We start from the raw sequence: 6,945 nt of genomic DNA on the forward strand, positions 1-6,945 counted from the left end.
AAGAAGAAGAAGAAGAAGAAGAAGAAGAAGAAGAAGAAGAAGAAGAAGAAGAAGAAGAAGAAGAAGAAGAAGAAGAAGAGCAGCTTTAGGGACAAAGCTGTAGGACTATGGAAGAGTATAGAAATTTTGGGAAATTGGTCAAGAAGACAGGAAAGAAAGAGAGGAGAAAACAAAAACAAGAACTGAACAGAGCAACAACAACAAGCTAGAAAAAATTTTCATTCATGTAAAAACAAGAACAACCAAGAAAAAAGAAAACAAAACAAGAAAATAATAAATTAAAAAAAAAGTTTCTACTTCAAGGCATGTCTCTGCTGTCACTGGTAGACAATTGGGAGACAACATTCAGATGTGTGTTGCCTCATCCCAGCAAGCCTATCACTGCTTTATGACAGGACAATGGATGATCTCAGAAAGCCTCCACCTTTAGTTCCACTGAAGTTCAGGCTGGTTGCTGGATGTGATGTTCAAACTTGACTAGTTCTGCCTGTAACATTCTCTGTGCTTCATGTCAGCTTTAACTCAGCGTCTTGACCTTCTTCTCTCTTAGATTTGGTTCCACCTTACCTTGCCAAAGGGACCACTAGATGAAGCCAGCCTACAGCTGCTCTGAGTTTGGGACTCAACTGGCCCATCTCCAAGATGGTATCAGCCAATCACCTCTCCTGGGAGATGTCTGAACCCAAGTAACCCAAATGACTCAATCAGTCACTGCAGTTTGTGACATTCACTACTGAGTTCTACTGGTGCCTTCCTCCACAAAGGCTTCTGTGGTTGCTAGTAGTCACTGTGCATCTGCAGGCTCAAGTCACCCCTCCCACACAATGAGTTAGGGCTTAGAGAGAAAGTACCACTTGACACTTCCTACTTTTTCATTGACGTATGCCTCTGCTCTCCCTGTGGGCTTCACTTCCCACTTTAGATCCTTGCTGTGTCCTGGAGTCCAACTTCCCTCCTTCTTCTCTTCCTTATATTGCTATATCACAGTGTCTGGATACCAAATCTCAGGCTATTTTTCCTGCGGCTCGCCATTTCACCACCTTCCTGGAAGTCCAGAGTACTTCCAAATAGCTGGTCCAGAAATTAGTTTAGGTCCGTGTTTTCCTTTCAAGCAAGTATCTCCTCATACCTTATTCCCTCATGCTCCACAATGAAGCCACTCTCAGTGGAGCAGAAGAAAGGCAGGTCTGGTGAGCTGAAATGATGTCTTTACTGTACAGTAAGTAATTTTTAAAAAGCTACTGGTCTATACAATACACTAAAAATTAATGACTTGAGAGTAACTGTGTAAAAATAACTGATTTTACTAAAATTATTTCTTATTAAGCTGAATTTTAAACACTACCTGTGTTTTTTAATTTTTAATTTTTAAATATATATAATTTCACCTTATTAATACAGAAATTCTTATGTTATTGAAAGACATTTATCATAAACTGAAGAGTGATAGAACTTGAAGATTTAATTCTCTTTAGTTTTTGTGCTACTTTGTTTTTGTAGCACAGGTGATTGAACCCATGGCCTTGCACATACTAGGAAAGTCCTCTACCACTGGGCTACATCCATATCTCTTTTTATTTTTGAGAGAGGATCTCACTAAGTTGTGCATATTGACCTTGAATTAGAAATCTTCCTGCCTCAGCTTTGGGTAGGCATCACTTTGGCCTGTGTATTTGTTCTTTTCTGTTCCCTCTCCCTGCTTCTTCTTCCTCTCTTCTTCTCCCCCTTCTTCTCTTTCTCCCTATATCATTTTTCTGCATTGTGATTAGCTGCTTCCCAAATTTTGGCTAGAAATTAGGATCTATGAGAAATAGCTTTTCATTCCAAGATAACTAAAGAACTAAGGCCCTCTAGAGGTGAAAATACTCTGAAATGCTCACGTGAAATAGCCTTAGGCTTTGCTCCCTGTCTGGTAAGCAACACACAAATTTTATCGTCAGCCTAGGGAGCTACATTAAGGTGCTAAATGAGCACCTGTCTTATTTAAGACTTCTTCAATCAGTAAGAACTTCAAATTCTAAAAAGTGTTTCCTCTCCTGACTTTTTATGAGATAGCTTGAGCAGTGTTTCAACCAGAGGGTAAGCTGTAACTCATTGCCTCTTAGCCAATATCAGAGTAAAATGTGCAAATGTAAAGATTTGCAAACAATTAAATTTTCCTCTTTATTAAGGAAAATTTATATGATCTTTCCAGCAATTTCAAATCAACTGATTAGTATTAGCCTTCAATCAAAAAGACAATACAATTTGAAAGAACCCACTCTGCAGGCTAGAAAATTAACACGTCTTCCTAAAAGAAAATCCTGATGGACACACTGGGGGCAGTTCCACAGTACTGTTGGTTGAGCCAAGCACCAGCTGACAAAGGATGAAAAGTGGACATGGCATTTGTTTTGGTATCACTGGATGCCTTGTAATAGCAACCTGTATGGTCATGCATGTTTTATTCTCTCTTTGTTATGTTTTCCAGAGGGATGACCAGTTGGCTATAGAGTAACAAATGAAAGGTAACCTGACTCTATTAACCTGCTTGCCTCTGCCTGGGAATGATGGAAAGGAGCAACCTTTTGCTTTGAAAGAGTGAAAGAGGTATGGAATAGCTCCCTTCATTACTCCCTTCTTTTATTTCTTTTTACGTCTACTTCCAGGCCAGTTGAAAACAGCAAATTGCTCCTGTTTGAGGACAGAATCAGAGTCACAGAAACAGGTACTGTGGGTTGCTTGTAACATTTCTGAGTTGCCATCTTCAGTCGCTGATTGTATGAGCAATTAAGAGATAATTATTTTCAAAGAAATAGCAAATAAGTAGTAATACTAAGAGTGGTTAGTTTAAATACAGGCTTGGCATTTTGAATTTATATTAGCTGAAAGATACATGACTTTGATTATGGAGATTTTGTTCTACAATTTCTATAAAGGAATCATAGAAGTAATAACAAAATAGTACAATATGTTGATTTCCACAATGACAGCCATGAAACTATGTTTGCTGTGTTTAACATGTTAATATCCTCCATACACATCCATTTTCTCAGTCATGAAGATAAGAAAGGGACAGTTTAGGGCTGGGATGTAGCTCAGTGGCATAGTATTTGCCTGGCAAGTGCGAGTTCAATTGCAGGTACAAAAAAGGCATAGCTTGATTCTTTTTGCACTTTTCAAAATTCACGTGGTAGATACAAATGAAGCTTTTTTCACTTTTAAGGGAAAATTTGATCTCAACATGAAAAATATAAAACATCATTCTGTGAGCTCCTGGAATTAGAATTTTTAAAATACTTAATTTGAGTCAATGCCCATCATCATCAAGGTGTTGTATGTTCTTCCTATAACTTTTACCCAAAAATGGAGAACAGCATAAGATTTGGCAGTGACTGTACAGTGGTCACTGTTCTAAGAAATTATATATTAATGGCACTATAATGCAGCTAGAATGTCATTTTAAGCTCAGAAGACTATTATGTAATAGGTGATCAAAACTAAATTATTTAATGACTTCACATGGAAACACTCCCATTAGGTAGCTTAGAGATGAGGACTTTGAATAAATAATGAAGAATTAACTTACATAGGAATATTAGAATTCAAAAGACTCCATAAAAGAATTCATATTGCTATAATTGTGTTTTATGTAAGATCTTAAATAAAGTTATGGCTCCATTATTTAAAGTTGTTTAGGAAGAGTTTTTATAGGGTATCTTGAATTCTGCTCTGTAGTTAGTATGTCTCAGGGCATGATATAGTTTTGTACATTAAGACTTTCAACATATTACTCTATAGCTACTGATGACATAGGGGAAAAATGATCTCGGTGGATGACCTCCAAAAGATATAAGGAAAAAATGAATCTCCCAACCTGAAAGGTACCTGGGACGAGTTTGTGTTCTCTAAAACCAAAGAGTGAACTTTAGGAACAAATGGAAGTTATGAGAAGAATATATTTATTGGGGGAAAAGACAGCTCCTGTCTGAGAGGACAGGAGGGGGGCCCAAACAGGTGGTCCCCAGGAAGCTATCTCTTCAGGGACTTTTATAGAGGAAAACCATAGGGTCTAAGGTGGTGGAGAACATGGGAACTCGCTTAGGTGGGCATGAGGTGGGACAAAACTATGGTCAACCAATGAGATTACAAGCACCATTGTTCAGGTAAAATTGATTAAATCCAGTACCAAATGGGGAAGGCAGTCATGTAGCAAGCAGATGTGAATAGGAGATGGTCTCTTCCTGTTGCGGGTTGGGTTAGTGACTCATTTGGGCTCTTTTAAGGTGACTGATACTTATTTAGAATATACATCATTGATGCCCATCCCTAGGGAAGTATGTAGCTGTATGTTTCCTCTTTTGTCTTGAAGTCTGGCCCATATGGGAGTGTCTTGTCTCTTCCAAGTTGCAAAGTCACCTTGTTTTCTGTATTGTCTCCTTGAGGGCCTGGCCCAGTCTGACTGCCTATAACATTTCTATCTAATTCAACTGCCTACAACACTGACACTAAATGTCATCTAAATCAACAATATATGAAGAATCTGGTTTCTAGCTTATCAAGGAGACAGAAAAGTGTGCTGTTGTCTTTGATGCATAAAGCAATTTTATAATCTTTTATGTTTCAATCTATAGAATCAGTTGACTAGTAACTACATTGACCAACTTCTTATGTTTCAAAATAATGCAAATAGACTTTTTAAAAGTTGTCTTCATTAAGAGATACTAGCTATCTAAAATGAAAGCTTTCAGGAATAGGATAACTAAGACAGTAAACTAAAATTGTCAGGCCACCCATTGTGAGCAATGATCAATCCACACCTAAAAGCATTAGTCAGCTACTGGATTTCATTTAGCAGAAATAAATTATGATGTTATTATATTTCTAAATTAAGTAGTAACTTGGAAGAGAACAAACCAAAGGAAAAACTTGTCATTATATCTTTGTGAGTATGAATTTCTATGTATGAAACTGAGAAGTGGAATCTGCCTTCTTTTATCCATTAGAAAGAAGTATGTAAGACAACTGTGGGCCTAAAGCAGAGAACAGAAATCTCACTCTGCTTCCAGAGTTGTTCTCTGGAAAGGTTTAATGTAGACCCTTATTAAGCCCATCTCCCTTGTTTTTCACATGGGTTAAACTGGAAGAAGACGACTTTTGAGAAAAATTTACCATGGCTGAAAAAGGACTTTGCCAGGCTCCCTGTACTGCCTTAGCCCCAAGTAGAAAGGATACTGGACCAGCTGCTGGCACCCTACCTTCTAGGAACCTCAGTGTCTTCCCTGGCATATGCCTGAATGTTAATTTTGAGGCTGCTTTGTTCACAGATATTGGTGTACCTAGCAAAAATTATGCCCTGTAAGTCTAATATACCCCATTCACATCACCAACTATTTAGCAGAGAAAAAAAAAAGTAATACCCAGGAATTTCAGAATGGAGCTGGAAGAGTGTTTTTGTTTTGTTTTTTCTGTAGGTGGCAGGAGCAAGTTTAACAAATACTAGACGGATGCAGCAGTGGATGATGTGAGAATAGCCAGGGCTATCCAGAGATATCTCAGGTAGTTTTGACTCAGTAGCCAGGAATGTTCACTTTTATCTGCTTACAAACTGGGCCACAACAGAAGTTCCTAAATTCTTATATAACTTGTATCCTAATTCTACATATAGGATTAGTGGCTGCCTTAAGGAAGTAACATTGCAGTATATTCTCTGTCTCTGTCCCTTTTGACCTGGGGTCAGGTACAGAGGCAGGTTGCACTGGTGGAGTGTTATCCCTATTCAGAGTTTTTGGAACAGGGAAATACAGTACTGAGTGTGAAAGTTATTTGTTACTTGTAAGGCATCTTCAAATATTGTTGTATGTATCAGTCAGAGCTGAAACAATGAGCCACGAGCTGAAAGAAATGACGGGAAGCCTGGATTAATACAGCCAGAGAATTCCCCAGCCTAATCTCTAAGTGAGTCCAGAGCCACAGAGCCATCGAAACTTCTCACATGTGTTGAGGGCTACAAACAGTGAAGGAATGTGCGTAACTAACTTGGTATAAACAAACTATTATCTCTGTTGCCTTTCTGCATTCACCAAACTCCAGGTTCACACAATGCTAGCTGATAACATCCCAGGTGAAGGATCAAAGAGCAGACAGGGAGCCTCCAGGAAGTCCTCTCTGTGGCCTTTTGTCCCAGCCTTCTGAATTTATAAGAGACAACGGGTCTCCTTGGGCTCTGTTTCTTGCTCTTTGTGCCCTCAGGACATCAGGATTCTGTCTCATATCACTACAAAATATCAAAGATTTCACAATGTGGCACACCAGCAAAAACACAGACTTTAGAATTCTATAGATCTAAATTTGAGGCTCACCTGTGTCAACCTGGGAAAGTCATCTTACTTCCATCAGTCTCAGTTTCCTCATTTATAAAATGAGACAGCAGTACATAGAGGCCCATGCTTGTTACCACTTAAGAGTTACCAGCTAGCTGTTTTCTAAGATCCTTCATACGATAGAATTAATCATCTAATCTTGAATTTATGAAAAACAGGAAAAGACTATCTGGTCCTCAGAGTGGTAGACGCAAGCAGCTGACTTTGGCAACCCTCAGAGAGTAGGCATCACTGAAGGCCATGGCTGAAGACTTCGTATAACCACATTTATTTTATATATTTTATGTTTATATAATCTTTGTTTGTGTATTTTGCTTATGTCTTTTATTAAGGGAAACAGTTTCCTGGGGCTCAGATCACTTTTGCCAACATACGGCTCTATGCCCTTGCTGTGGGAAGTCCTCAGGAAAAGGCAGATCATCTGAATGCTTATCTGTTCACTCACTATGAGACATAACTGTCATGTGGGCCAGTATAAGAACATGTGATCACAGAGAGCACATTGGCCAAGCATTGGCCGTGACTCATCCACATGGCTGACACTGACAAAGGTTCTACAATCTGAGGTACAGGATCTCAGGAT

The 6,945-nt window shown here is 38.7% G+C and overlaps 1 protein-coding gene across 2 annotated transcripts in view; it reads left to right on the forward strand.

The window, feature by feature from the left end:
* The window catches only part of Dnajc5b (DnaJ heat shock protein family (Hsp40) member C5 beta), a 113,414-nt gene that overhangs the window by 33,402 nt on the left and 73,067 nt on the right, over positions 1-6,945 (forward strand). The window contains exon 2 of one of the 2 annotated variants that reach the window (XM_023722399.1): positions 2,471-2,589. The gene's annotated coding sequence lies outside the window, so the exon portion shown is untranslated. Of the gene's footprint in view, positions 1-2,470; positions 2,590-5,489; positions 5,539-6,945 lie in introns of those variants that run through there. The other variant, XM_004637522.2, reaches the window with a different exon arrangement.

This window comes from Octodon degus, unplaced genomic scaffold (assembly GCF_000260255.1).
Source record: "Octodon degus isolate 3935 unplaced genomic scaffold, OctDeg1.0 scaffold00091, whole genome shotgun sequence".
Classification (NCBI taxonomy): domain Eukaryota; kingdom Metazoa; phylum Chordata; class Mammalia; order Rodentia; family Octodontidae; genus Octodon; species Octodon degus.